This window comes from Lonchura striata, chromosome 2 (assembly GCF_046129695.1).
Source record: "Lonchura striata isolate bLonStr1 chromosome 2, bLonStr1.mat, whole genome shotgun sequence".
Classification (NCBI taxonomy): Eukaryota; Metazoa; Chordata; class Aves; order Passeriformes; family Estrildidae; genus Lonchura; species Lonchura striata.
The window spans coordinates 30,466,425-30,481,892 of NC_134604.1; the positions used below are offsets into that span (position 1 = coordinate 30,466,425).

The 15,468-nt window shown below is 42.7% G+C and overlaps 1 protein-coding gene across 1 annotated transcript in view; it reads right to left on the reverse strand.

The window, feature by feature from the left end:
* The window catches only part of EPHB6 (EPH receptor B6), a 65,681-nt gene extending 50,517 nt beyond the window's left edge, over nucleotides 1-15,164 (reverse strand). Inside the window, exon 1 of the mRNA XM_021548905.3 lies at nucleotides 14,761-15,164. The gene's annotated coding sequence lies outside the window, so the exon portion shown is untranslated. The remainder of the gene's footprint in view (nucleotides 1-14,760) is intronic.
* Nucleotides 15,165-15,468: the final 304 nt, after the last annotated feature.

Here is a 15,468-nt window from a genome sequence, read left to right on the forward strand (position 1 = left end):
TGAACACCACCAAGGATGGAGATTCCTCAAGTTTTTTGGGGCTTTTGTAGCAGTGCTGAACTAGGTAATTTTCTTTTTTTTTTTTTACTGGGGATTTTTTTTCTTCCTTATATGTAGTCAGAATTTCCTTTGCTCTCTTCTGTTTTCTATCTCTACAGAAGAGAGTCAGCTCTTGCCAAGCCCCTCAAAGCTTCTTCTACCCAAGACTGAAAGCACAAGCTATTTCAGCTGGAAAGCCTTGAATGTGAAACAGCATGCCTGGCTTGACTGGCACTGTTTAAGTCCTGTTTATTCTCACCAGACAGGGCTGGTGCCGTAATTTCTCACTTTTTCTGAACTCAATCCTAAAGTGGGAACACTTCAGTACCATCTCCAGGCAAATGATGCTCAGTGCTACAGAAGAGATAGTGACAGTGCTCCCACATGTGCTAAAACAACTGACAGTAGTACAGCTCTGTGCTTGTGAGATTTCTGTCACAAAGAGCGCTGCTGTCTGCCCATGCTGTACCCATGCTGTGGCAAAGCATTTCATGCAGCCAGCAGCTTTGCAGCAGCTTCTTTATGCAAATAAAGGATTCCCTCAAAGTTCAAGCATTGTCAGTGATGACACCTGAAGGGCCACAGGGCACCAGTGCTGCTAAACAGGTCAGCATTAATCGAGAATTCCCTTCCACCACTGCATGTGCGGTTTTTTTTTTTAAAGGAAGCAGGTTTGCTCCAAGGTTTGTGCAGTCACTTATTTTAGAGCACCCCAATGATATATGTCTGGAGTCTTGATGAAGGTGGTCATGCAAGTGACAAACCAAAGAGGGGTCTCTTTAGAATGGACTGCTTTTTTATTCTTCTGGGGTGTGCACGGCACTCTGAGACTGATCAAAAACAGTGACAGCTAGATGAACTGTGTTAATTCTGTGCTGGCCACAGGCTCTTGTGGACCTAAGCTTTGAACAAAACCCCTCCTTTTCTCAACCTTTTGACTCCAATCATAAAACTTTGGACAGATCTTCACTGAACCACATTCTAACTTACTACACAGACAATATGCAGTCACAGATCAGAAAGTAAAGTACAGGGACCCTATTTCCCTCTGACAGGGACCTGACATCAAATAGCATTACCCACTCATCTCAACCATGCATCTTGTGTGGCTTCCACAGGAGGAATTCAGGCATGCATTTTGGATTAAGAAAAAAGCTAGGATTGTTCAGGTACTGCACAAGCTTTCTGGAGAAAATATGAGGGCCTGAATATAGCTGTTTCTTTGAGTTCTACAATTCAACACACAAGAAAATGCAGAAGCAGATGAATGTCCTCCTAAGCCAAGCTTTCTCTGTGTCTCCAGTGCCAGGAAGAGGTGCTACGAGCAGATAACTTGCAAGCCTGACCTCTATGTGACCCACTTCCCTCCTCTTCCTCCGGTATCCACAAATGTAAGACAAAGATTACTAGACAATATCCCCCCTTTAATTCACTTTAGTATCTCTTTAGGAATTAATCCAATCCCCATTCTGAACTTCTAACAGATTTGGAAAGATGTCTATCCTTGTACAACAAAGTATTTTTACGTATTTTATATTGTTCTACTAATAGAAGCTGAAATCATAACAGTGCCAAATTTTTTATGCTTTTAATTCTTCTTATCTGTTCCAAGAACTTTTCCAAATCATCTTGTTTCCTCCCACTGGAACAATGCTTCTTCCTCATTCATTGTTAACTGACTCCTCTAGGCTTATTTCACAGAAGAAATCATTATATGGGTCTACCTGCCCTCTGCTATACTTCATTCCACAAATTTTCCCTGTATTTGTCATACTTCTTCCTCACACAAAGGATCTAGGGTGCAAAATAAATGCACCTCAAGAATTCTCCATGGTAGAGAAAATGCTGTACCTTTGCAAACACAGTCTTTCCTCCTCCTGCACATTTTGCACTGTGACTCATATCAGCTTAGTATTATCTCTCAGCAAGAGCCATTAAAAAGATAAATGAGCACAACATCTGGGAGAGTCAATAAACTACTATTCCAATTAATTTGTGCTGCACACTGATTCATCACATTTAGGCAGAGTACAAAAAGTGGAATTAATACCTCTCATTCACGATCAGTAGGGAATCATGATAGTGTTACGCATCAAGCAAAAGGCCCCCCCCTCCTTTGCTGGCCCCAGTCCTGTCCTACTCTAATTGCTCCTTTGCCACTGGGATGCCCTTGCAGCAGTGGTCACGCATCTCACTGGGATAAATTTCACAATGCTGCTGTGAAAAGCTGTCACTCAGCGCCTGTCCAGCACCCTGAGCATGACATAATACTGCCTACCTTCTTTCTTAGACAATAATTACAATAACTGCTATTCATAGAAATCTTTCTACACCCCAAACAGGAAGTGAAGGGGGGGGGGGGGGGGCAACACATAATTTATTGCTCAGGGTTTTAATGTAATGAAGTTAATGTGTTTTCTTCAAAAATTCTATTACTGGGGCACATAAAGCACCACAGAAAAACTACTGATTAAATGAATAGATCATTTTGATAGCTGCTGTATATCCTTTTATCCTGTGTTACTAATTGAGATTATTTTTAATGACTCCAAACTACTTTGAAAATATCTGAGACGAAAGTAGAATTTATTGAAAAAACCCTTGTGGATTTTTTACAGTCTGTTCAGTTGATTAATCTAATTTTGAGAGAAACACTCTAGATGAACTGTATAACTAAGTTTAAAGGAATACTTCCTCAAGAGCATGCTTCATAAAATATTTCTTCTAGCTGGCTTGCCATTTGCTTCCTACAGATTATCTACATAGAGTTGTGTCTGTGTCTCCTGGGATCCCTTAAGTATACAATGACACTCCAAAAGCTGATTCTGAATGTTCTCCAAAGAAAGGCATTTATTTCCTTGTTTATCATGGAAACACCAGGAGTCCTGAAGCTGATCTTCCATGCTCTGATTATGCATTTCCTAGTGGGACTCAAATTAAGAACTTTCATAGCTCTTAAAGGGAAGACAGAGACTCTTATTTTCATGAATTTTTATTAAACCCTTGAGGCTGTAGTAGGGTGCCCAACTTAGAAGCATAATCACTCAAATGGCCTCTACAGTCAGTGGACTGAGCTGAATCATGTTCACCAGGTAACGAAGATCTGCACTAATTAAAAAAGGGAGCTATGGACAGCTGAACAGCTCCCTCACAATGACCCCCCCAGGTGCAGCCCGGAGGTATCTGGGGACATTCCAAGCCTCTGTGCCATCTCCCAACGCACACAGGAGGCCAAGTTAGCATCTCTTTAGGTAACTACAGTGCTTTCCCTTAAATCTCTCTTGTGTGCCATGACATATACTTGGCTAGAGTAGCTTTACAGCTTAGCTTGTAAATCTAGTCTTTCTTCCTAAGCAAAATTCATTCACAGCTGCCCTCTGTTCCTGGAGCCTTTCTCAAAGCCTCCACATCATGTTTTGCTATGCCTAACAAAGATGGACACTGATCTCTTTAAACTACAGCAATTAAAAAAAAAATCTAATTAAAGATACAGATTCTTTCTTCGATCTATTATATACTTGAATTACATATATATTAAACACAATTAGGTTTCTGAAAACAATTTCTTCCCCCCTTACAAGATTTGACTTCATTGACATTTTTTATAGTGATTTGTATCGTTTTCAAAGAAACATTGGCAATTATAGTCAAGTTTCTAACATTAACACCTGGAAGCAAAATCCCAGCTCTAGAATATTAACAGCATTATAGAATGAAAAATGTGAAGAACTTAATTGTTAATTTATGTTATCCATTAGTTGCCTGATAGAAAATCTTCTACAACATAACAGGAATTGAAGTGATACAGAAATTACTCCCTTTGAATTTTCATACTGTAAATAAAGGAGACTGTGCAAAGAGGGAGAAATGAATTAACAGCTGTCCATCACATTTATCTTCTTTGATGGAAAGAGAAGATGACAACTGTACCCAGTGGGTATGGTTTCACTGTCCTGTTGCTGATTTTACTCTTAATTCCTAAGGATACTTCTCTCAGTACAACTGTGCATTGGTCCCTGCACTTTCATCTATGTAGAAATAAACATGATGTTGTCAACTTCAAGTATAATTTATCTTCAACAATTATACTTCCATTTGTACAAAAGGAAGACACAAGGCTTCAGAGAGGAAAAAAAATATGCAATTCACAAACTCTACAGCACAGCTGCAAACCTTTGTCAAGCACTGTGTAAAATGTTGTATTTCCAAAATTCTAAGCACTGAAATTTAAGTTTGGAATACAAGATTCAAGTACCCCTGAAGATCACCACATTATTAACTTCTAGGTGAAAGTAATCTGTGGTACTAAAAATTCTTTGAAAATTGACACTTCCTTCTCTGATACAACTTAAGTTTATTTAAACACCCCAAAATTCACTGAAATTTCATAACAGAAGATGTCTAAAAACAAGAAGAAAGATGCATACTATTTCAGCATTTAAAAGGGGAAGGGAAATAAGACATCTTCACAAATGGTTATTAAACAAAGAATGGTTTACTGTCCTGGTTTTGGCTGGGATAGAGTTAAATTTCTTCTTAGGAGCTGGCACAGTGCTGTGTTTTGGATTAAGAATACTCTTAATAACACAGATGTTTTAGTTGTTGCTAAGTAAAGCTTACTCTAAATCAAGAACTTTTCAATTTCCCATGCTCTTCCAGTGAAGAGATGGACAAGAAACTGGGAGGGAGCATGGCCAGGAAGAGCTGACCCGAACAGGCTGAAGAGATATTCCACACTAAGGAATGTCATGCTCAGTACATAAACAGAGGGGAGGTGGCCAGGATCTGTTGATCACTGGTCAGAGATGTGCTGGGCATACATCAGTGGGTGGTGAGTGACTGCACCAAGCAAGCATCACTTGTGTTTTTGCAGTTTATGACTCTCTCTCCCTTTCCTTTCCATCATCATCTACAACATCACCATTATTATTATTGTTGTCACTTTATTCCAATTATTAAATTGTTCTTATTGTTGTTATCTCAACCCATGCCCTTTACCTTTTTGTGATTCTCCTTCCCATCCCACTGAGGAGTGGGAGGGGTGGGAGGGTAGGGGCTAAGCGAGCAGCTGTGTGCTGCTCAGCTGCCAGCTGGGGTTAAACCACCACAGTGACGTAAAGAGAATGTCCCAAAAATCATGTCCTCGTCTACTGCTGATCATGCTTTTTTTTTTTCAAGTGAAATTAAAGTTATTATATACCAAGTTCTGTTTGCTGATGGGTGGAAAATGGTAAAGAAGCCAAGCACAGTGTTTGCAATGGCCAGACAAGCAATGCCACAAATCAGAAAAATAACCTCGACATTTGCTGACCAAGTTTGCAAATGCAACTGCAAATCTGCACTGACAGCCCAGACACAGAGCTGCACAACAGCCTTAAGAGGCACTCTGAGGACACTGGAAAAGAAATCAAGGGCCTGAAGGGTTGAGCCGGAGCAAAAGTGAGAGTGGCTTGCAACACTGAGATATGAATAAGTCTAAGAAAAGACATGTTTTATACTAATGCTCTCTCCCATTGTAACTTAAGAATGTAGCCTTACATGGCATGCCTAGAAATACATGAACCAAGATCCACGCACAAACATTCAAAAGATACAATGGAGGGGGAAAAACGAACAAGCTGAAAATACTTTTCTTAAGCTGTTCATTGTGGACCAGTTTGCAAAATCCTTTAGTAAGGATTAATATTTTCTTCAGCTGCAGCAAAGAACTTCATTTTTTTGCAAAAATATGCTTACTGTCTTCATCTCTAATTTTGCTTTTGACTTCATGAGGGTTTTACAGTAAGAAATATTTAGCATAAGCAGAAAATGCATGTTATTCGTATTCCCAGTATCCAAGGTTATGTTGTCTATTGGGATATAGCAGCAGCACTTGACAGCCGGTTAAAAGATAATGTTCCTCTTCTATGGGAATTCCCATCATTTTGAAATTGCCTTTCATTCCATGGGAGAAACTGTCATTTCAAAACAGATTACAGAAAGGATTAATAATATTAAAGCATCTCAATTTAAGTGCAGCTCTTTTTATTAACCTCCTGTCTGGCTTCAATGAGGCAGCTTGGGTTTTCAGAGAATGTGCTTCATAATTTAAGGGTTAATTAAAACTACTTTTTTCCATTTTAATCAGTTTCACAGCCTTGGGCTGTCATAGAGCTTGGTTCACAAATTGTTGGCTTCATGCATTTGCAGATAGAGGCTACTTTTAAAACTATTTAATTACTAGCATTATTTATCATCACTGTTTTTATTCCTGTTAAGAGAAGCAAGAATGCTCCTATGTAAAAAAACAAGTCAGAAAAGCACTGAAGCACAATCACTTTACTCACTTTTTCACTTTTTCGCAGCAAGCTTTGACCTTGCTGTCCAAACCTACTCTTCTACCTTCACTCCATGCAGATGACTACCAGGTACTTCCCATCTAGTTATAACCCCACAGAATTACAAATACCAGATTTTGAACTCATAAGGTTGGCCCAACAGAGGGCTGTAACATAACACATTCCCCAAATGGTAGTGAGAATAAAAAATTATATTCAGTCAAGCTGATTCCCTTATGTTTTGCTGACTGCACCAACAGGCTGTACAATATACAAGCTTTAGCTCCAGCACGTAAATTAGAGCGTTTGATGTGGAAATATATGCACAAAACTAGGAAGCTATGAGGGAGGGAGAAGATGGCTCAGAGAAGAGTTCTACCATACAGCCTTCATTCTTTTATGACCACTGTTTGCCTAGACGGGAATTCTGTCTGTTCTACCATTAGTCTGAGTCTCATATTCATGTGTAGGTACTAAAACATCACAGAACAACCCTGCACTGCACTGGTCATACTCTGAAAAGTGCACACCAACACTTACTACAGTCTGTCTACAGCCATTTTTTGCAGGAGGTGTTATTCACTCTGCAGTAACAGGCAATTAGGGAGCTCCCTTCGTAGCAATCTCTCGAGAACACAGAGAAAAGAACTATGAGACCTAGAACTTCTGGAAAGACTTTGAGAAAATAGATGGTTTCTCCAGTTTTGCTGTCTTCAGTTCAAGACTTGAAATCCATAATATTCATTCAGACTCAGCTGTCTTTCCTCTTAGGGTCTTGGTCTCACTGTTAAAATGACTAAACTAAGCAAGAAGAGACACTACAGAAGTTCTGTTGGACTTCAGAAACATCTCACTAGATCTTTCACACGAAGTTCGTTTTAACTTTTGTCAACATCTATATATTTATTTAGAGAAAAACACTAATGATTCATGCTGATTCAAGGCTTCAACCAGATTTTGGGAATCAGGTTGCCCAAAATTGGATGTCATCTACGAGACAATCGAGAGCGAACTGAAGCACAAACAGTAGCTTGAAGAAAAGAAGTCAGATAAAGGCTGCAAACAAGAGGTGATCTGAATGGCAATGACTGCTTGGAACAATTACCTGAGTTCAGTGAAGCATCAGAAGGAGCCCATGTGTAGCAAAAGTGGGCTAGAAAGCTCCACCAAAAATTTGAACTTGCCACTGGCAGAGCCTGAAGAGCAGCCAATTGTGTTCTCAGGTCCTTCCCTCCTCCTCCATCCTGCATTTCCAGTTTGATGTTTCCACCCTCAGGAAATGGGAACATTATGTGCCACTAATACTTCAGCAGAACAGAAATAGTCTTAAGAGGAAAAGGGAAGGCCAAGCAGGTTACGGTAGAAATATTTTTCAGGCTCATAGCATCTATTTCTAATGCATGTTTGTATTATTTTTTGTGCCAGAGATGAAGGCAACAACACATAATTCTCAGAGTTCATCCTGCTTCCTCAGTGTCTCAAAGGCTTATTTATATTTCAGTGTGGATGCTGGGGCTCACTGCTCTTGTTACATCCACATCTAACCTCAAAACCAAAGGATTACATTTAAAATGGAGTGAACACAATACACCACTTCCTTTCCTAGGATATCAACCAGTCTTGGTTGTAACAGAGCAGATCCAAGGTACATTTTCTGTCAGGAAGGTAGTCCCTCCCCCAGCTGTTGGTAAAACTGTAAGAATAGAAATGAAATGAGGGGGATGGGCACCTTTATTTAGACAACATCTGGCCTACAGTCCCATGTCAACTGCAGGATTTTTGTTGGTGTATTTTTTTCAAGTTCCCTAGTCATATTTTTAAATGTCATTAGCAACAGGGCTTTCCATGACTTTGTGCAATCTGTGTGGACCTTTGCTGGAAGAAATGACACCTTAATCCTGACCCCAAACCCATCTACTTTGGGCAATTTGAGCCAGTTTTCTCCCTTTGGCCAGCACATTGCCTGGGATCCTGTCAATAGTCTTTTAGGTACTCTACTCCAGAGCAAATCCTTTTCACTCATCAGTAAGCTAGTGCTTTTTAATAGCGTTTTAAAAATTCCCTATAGTCACCTAATCACTTCTGTTGCTCTTCACTGAGCTCCCAGTTCATCAGTGCTGTGGCAGAGAAGTTCACGCAGTCAAATACAAATGGTCTCTGTGCATTTGCATTAGTGCCATAAAGTCAGGGACTGTCCAATTTCAACACCACAGGTTCAGAGGCACCAAAGAAAAAAAGTAGAAAATGCCAGGCTGATACACTATGATCTGAGTGGAAGAGGGGAAGGCCAAGCCTTTAAAAAAAAAAATCTGAAAACTAATTTTAAAAGATTTTTCCAAGGATTTAGGGCAAGTTTCTCATTCCCACTCTGATTTCCATATACACAACTCTTTTCAACACTGGCATGGTACAGACTATCAGCCAAAAGAAGCAGGAAATGTACAATTCAACAGACTCTACTCTGATCCTTTCAATTAGGACTGTCCAGTAGGTGTTAATTTATCAAACAGAATAAGATCTGTTTTAGCTTAATTCTTTTAAAGAATTTAACATTTTTGTTTTTACTCTGTTTCCAGAGACTGATTTACTTTCTTCACACTCTGTCATCATGCACATTTTTTGGAGGGTAACGCATTAGACATAATCAAAAGAACCTATTTAAGAGAAAATTTTTAAGCGATTCTTCTCAGGTAACAGGGATCTAGTCACTAATTTGATTTCACAGAATCACAGAATGGTTTGGGTCAGAGGGGACCTTAAAGACCATTCAATTCTGACCCCCTGCCATGGGCAAGGACACCTTCCACTAGACCAGGTTCCTCCAAGCCCCATCCAGACTGGACTTGAACACTTCCAGGGAAGGGACATCCACAACTTTGCCAGGCAACCTGTTCCGGTGCCTCACCACTCTGAGTAATGAATTTCTTCCTCTACACTAACCCTTCAATTCTGATGTCTTTCCCAGACATTGTATTGCTTACAGGTCCTTGCCTAAAGTCCCTCTCCAGCTCTCTTATATCCCCTTTAGGAACTGGAAGGCCACAAGAATGTCACCCCAGAGTCTTTCCCAGTCTGAACAATCCCAGGTCTTTCAGCTTGTGTTCAGGAGAGGTGCTTCACCTCCCTTCCTGGCCTTTTCTGGCCCTACCTTCATGGCCCTCCATCTTCTGCCCAAAGATGTCCTTAGTTCTTCCAAGAACCTGCAGCTCTCTGAGACCATCCAGAGCCTCTTCTAATTCAAGACTGGTAAAATTATCCATGAGAAACACACAACCGTCAACACCATTCCTGCAGTCTGACTTAAGAGGACTTCTGACTGAAACAAGGAGCACAAGTCATGCATCATTCCCATTACGTTATTGCACCAAATGTCTTTCTGGTGCTCAGCCTGGGGCCCCAAGCAAAAAGGTAGCTACAGTGAGGCTCAAAATGAAGACTAATTACTCTTCAGCATCTGACTCCACATACATGTCCCAGCAGAACAAGGCACGTGCAAACTAAGAAAATTCCCTCTGTCAAAGCTTCTACCTATCCCCTAGATTTTAACACTGCTGATTTACACTCAGGTCACCAGGATTTGTTCTCACATCACATTAGAACATCTTTATGTACTTCTAACATGGTGAGATACTGGAAGAGGAGAAGACCACTATATACTCTCTGTAGTAGCAATGAAACAAACATTCCTCAACAGAACTATTCCATTCCTGATACCACAGTGATGCCAGTGGTAACTGCTGATATGTTAGCCCCTTTATGGACAACACATGCACCAAAAGGGATTAGCAAACTCACTGAAAAGTGAAAATGTCAGTATGTATTTGCATCCCCATTGCTGCTGGCACCAGCTGAAAGCCTACTGACATTAGAAAGGGAAGGGACCATCTGGGAGACAACTGCAGGCATGCATCCCAATCCAGCTGTGCTTCCAGCAGCTTCTTCCTGGCTCAAACCCAAGAAGGAGTAATTTCAAACATCTTCCTGGTGCAGAAAGCATTCCAGATTCTGTGTACTGGAATGAAATTGATCCTAGCTGTGAGCTAAACCTAACATTTGGAAATTCAAACAGTCTTATCAACAGTCCAGTTTGAATTTCCAAATTGAAATTATTCAAAACCTGCCCGGAAGGATCTGTAATACTGCGACATCTGTGATCTTGTGACATCACACTCTCTTTTTAGAGAATAGTTAGGAAGATAAGAGAGTTCTGCCAAGGAACCATGCTTGCATTTGCAGACATCCCCAGGATCTGAGAGAACCTGTGGTAAGCCTGATGCTAAAGGCTTCCACACAGGCGTCTGTATCCTACACACTGCCTCTGAAGTGGTCAGCTGGGCCAAACAGATTCATATCATGTGAGTGTTTTGCTGTAAGTGGGAGAGAGATCAGGTCATTTAGGGAGATTTGAAAGCTTTACAGTAACTTGGAGAAACATCAGTATGCTAAAACAGAAATATCTTACAAAGAGTCAGTAGTTCTCAGTCTTTAGCTTCTAGGGTTTAATTACATGATTTAGACACGTTGGATATTTTCCAGAGACATGGCACAGAGCAAAAAACCGTACTTGGAAACTGCAGAATCAGCAGAGGAATCATTTACTTGGCAAGCTTAAGGAGCCTGGAAAAAAAAAAGTCTGTCTGAAAATGAAGTCATGTATGTTTCAATGTGCAGGTCTGGGCTGGCGAGAATTTCCATCCTAAGGTGAATCAAGAGCCTAAGGATTCAGCTTTCGTATGTAAGACTGTAGTTTTCAGACTGGAGAAGCTCTGTTCTTACGGTACCCAGCATCTTCCCTGCTGCCAGGACAGTCAACCCTTTTTTCTGCCCTTTGCCCATAGCTATGTGCACCCACGAGCATGCGCCCGTGCATATGGGTGTGGGGGTGTGCATATGAAACGTTTGAACAAAAATCTTCTTGACAAGCAGGCCTGTCTAGCAGAATGCACACGGGCCTCTGGAGGCATGGAAAAATGAAACCAGCGACTAGAAGAGCTTTTGTTAGAAGTGGTCTCAAGAACAATCTTCAAGTAGGACCTCTGTGACAGAAGTATCAGATTGCTCCGTGGTGACTTTTTAAGAGGCAAGACAGCGCTTTCAGTATAAAATAAGGTGCCAGGATCTCCAAAAGGTACATACATTTTAATTGCATTTTTTAAAACACAACACATATTAACAGTACACTTCCGATAAAATTCTCTTTCTGGTGGCAGAGGAGTATTTCTTGAAAGCGCAACAGAGTGCCTCTGAGAAGGAAGTACTAGTGTAGTTCTTTGTTAATTTTAAAACTCCTTGTATAAATCAAGTGTGAGAAGAGTGACAACATGAAATGGCTTTTTCTTACTCAGACTTGCTGCTCACATGTTTGACTGCTATGGCTGACATGTGCAATTAAGGAGCTTTTATCCTTTTGGGTGTCTGTTTATGTAGCAGCACTGGAGAAAAAGTGCTAGTTTGCTGTTGTACAACATCTACAGAATTATTTACAGAATACACCTGTGATACACTTGTGTATGCCCCTGAAGCCCATGACACTTCACGGTTGCCAAAGAGCAAACATGGAGAGAAGAGTGATATCCAGCCCAAGATTTATCAGGTAGAAGCGAAAGTATAAGGTCATAATAAGTTGGAAAACTGCTGAATGCATGCAGTCAGCAGCTGGAAGAAATACCTTACCTGTATTTCTGTAAGATGATACAAAACTTTCTAACCAAATCAAACAGCAAGATATAACTGTAATATAATGCTAAATCACATTTAAGGAAAAAAACAACAGCAAACAAGGCTAAATAATGACAGTATGTTGGGGCTCGTCAGTTTTCCTCTAAACCTTTAATCAGCTTTTCACAGAAATAAGTCATTGAGATTTTTGAAAAAAATCATCACATGTTTATGACCAAAATGAGACAATCTGAATATTCTTAATAAATACTTTTTAATGAACAGCACCCTTTTTAGAAGATACTGCCCTCTTGTTTGGTGACTAAATGACATTATAAAGCTCTAGCTTGACCACACACACCAATTTGTACTTCTTCCACCTTGTTGTTTATGTGAGCAGTAAATATATGTGATATGGCCACAGAAATGAAAAATAAAAATATATTGTGCAACCTTAGGTGTGCTTCAAAAACACTCTGCACTAATCTGTAGGGACTTCAGGTTAACCCTCTGCACAGGGACTGCTGATGGATAATGAAATACAAGGAAATGAAGGTTTTAGGGAGCACAGATCTGGAGACAGGAGCATTCCTGAACCAGAGGAAAAGCATAAATCTTCTGACAATCCAGGGAAGGAAAGTTGGCCGAAAATCAAAACTGTCTTAATTGGAGGCACACGAGATAAGGCGGGCAGGGGGGGAAATGTACTCATCTCTTACATGATTCTCTGCATATGGCACATGCAATATCAGACGGGAGAAGGGGAAGCCATCTGCACCTGGGCACAAAGAGGGACCCACAGAGTGAATCCATACAGGCATAAAGAAGACAATTCTCAATGGGCTAAGGATCAGCTCCCTTGTCAGACACATCTGCTGGCAGCCTATGGGAGCATGCTGGAGAACAAGCAGCTGCCTCCCTGGAGCCACCAGCTGCCTTCCCCCCAAAAATGATTCACACTGTGCCATTGGTCAGCCTCCAAGGAAAATACAGGAGGTAAAGACAGTAGCAGCCTTGGGCAAAAGAAAAGACAACAGACATCTCCTCCCCAACCCCCTCCAAAAAGTCTCCACAACCTAAGCTGTTCTTGTCACAGATAACAGATAGGAAGAGCTGACAACTTCAGAACAGTAAAAGACAACATGGCTTTCTGTGAGGTTTCAGTGATTAAATTACAAAGATATACAATAATCCTATTTCATACAATATCCAGTGTCCCAGAGTGATGTATTTTCCAAGTATCAAAAACATGGCTATGCAAACAATTCTGAGCAGCTCAGTGCAAGTGCAAGAATATCAAATAGGTGAGAGCTCAGAAGACAAGAAAAAATGTTTAGTGGCTAGGAGGGCACACAAGTCAAGGAATTAAAAACTGCACATATGTAACTTGGCTAAGAGAGCATACATGCAAAAGGCAGTAAAGGAAAAGATGCAATTATGTGCAGTTATCTGCAGCTTGCCAATACATGGGCAAAGTAAACTGAAGTAGTGCAATGTATTGAATTTAGGGAATGAACTTCAAGAGAAAACCAGTATTTTTTTCTGCAGTGAGATGGGGTGAGAAGGATTACTAGATTGTGGATGATCTTTTCATTTCCTTCTCCCAAAAGAACATCAGCATTGGAATTATTTCAAACTGGGGATGAAGAAATACTTAAAATTAGCCAATAAATCTTGTGTTAATGGCTTAGGGCAAGTGGATTAGCTGTGACTAAACATGAGGTGCTCCCACATCCAGTTCTATGTTTCAGATTAGAACCTATATAACAATGAAAAAGGAAGCCTGCTCCTTCATTGCAGCTGAGGCTACAGATTTGTCTCTGTAACGGATGTGTCTGGGGGGCAGCTAACTCTCCTTGACTTTGTTGACTCCATTTGCCCCCTCACTCTACTTCATCATGAATCTTCATTACTTGGTATCACTGCTAGTGAAGGATGCCCTTTGGGAGATTTGCTTCCCCATCTTTACTCTCCGATTTCTGGAACCTGTAGTAAAGGCAGGTGATACTCTCCCTCCCGACTAAATGAGTGTGGTAATAGCAAGAGAAACTTCAGAGTAAGTGAAATAATCTCAGTGGAACCCACAAAAGGCAAAATTAAAATTACCCATCACAACAGCCCCTCCCACATTCACAGATTTATTTAGCCTGAGTAGTAGTAACTTGCATCATCTCCTTGAAAAATAGCCTAACATGGCTTTTCTCTGCCACAAGCACTCATACAGCCATCTGTCCCCCACAAGAGCGCTGAGCAACCCTACCCACAGAGAAGGCCACACAGCCTCCCTTGTGCCGTTCCACGAGGCTCGGGAACCCACACCAGCATCCATCAATCCCTGCTTCACAGACTTCCAAGGCAGCATTTCCCTGTGGCTCTCCAGGGGGGTAGAGAGAGGGGAAACACCGCTGGTGGGAGCAGACCAAACGCTCCACAAGGGCTCCGGGGGCGATGGCATCTTCGTGAGCGGATTCCCACACCTGTCCTCCCCGTGCCCACGGCCGGCACCTGACAGCAGCGGTGCGCTCGGCGAAGGGTCCCGGTAACACCGCCTTGAACAGCACACACCGGGAAAGGAGGAAAAAGAGCATCACCCGAGGAGCTTTAACCCCTCTCCAAGTGTCCTCGTTTGTTCTGTGCCCCCTCCCCACGCTGGCAGAGACCCGCGGGTACCCGCGACCACGTCCCGCTGGCTCCGGGCGCTCCGGCCGGACTCACAATGCCCGCCCGCGCCCGCCCGCCACGGTACCTTGTGCAGGACTCCAGCAACACCCCCTCCACTTCCCAGCATTACTCGAGCAGTGTTCGCAGCAGCCCTTCCCGCTAGAGCCGTGCCGCCCGGCCTCAGAAAAGTTGGACAAAGACCATTTTCACCGCGCGAGCTGCACCATCCCGGCGGGCCAGCGCCGGCTCCTGCTCGCTCCGCGCCCAGCGCCGCTTTGTCCCCCGGCCCCCTCAGCCTCTGGCCTCGCTCGACGTCTTTCAACAAGTAGGATGCTTGTGAGCAGTCCCGATCCTTGCGCTCCCCTGCAGGCCCTTCACTGGGAATGTCCTCTCCCCGCCCAGGTTCCCCCTCCTGCAGGAGTCTCTGTTCCTCTGCCTTCCCAGGATCTGCTTCGTCCCTTTCTCCGGGCTCCTCTCTCTCGCTTTCTCTCCCCCCTCCCTCCCTCCCTTCCTCGCCGTGCCCCTCCTCCATTCTCTCTCCGCCCCCCCGACCTGCTTTCCTTCGCAGAAGCCCAGCGACGGCAAATGGGGGCGGGGGCGCTGCTTGATCCCGCACTCCGAGGCGGCTGCCGCCCCTCCTGTCGCTACCGCGGCCATGGCCGCGCTCCGTGCCGCACGCCCCGCCGCTGCCCGCCCGCCAGCCGCCCCCCGGAGCCGCTCCTCTGGGCGGGTCGCTGGGCGGCACCGGCTTCCCTCCGCGATCCCGGGCTGCGCCGCCGAACCCCTCCCGCTT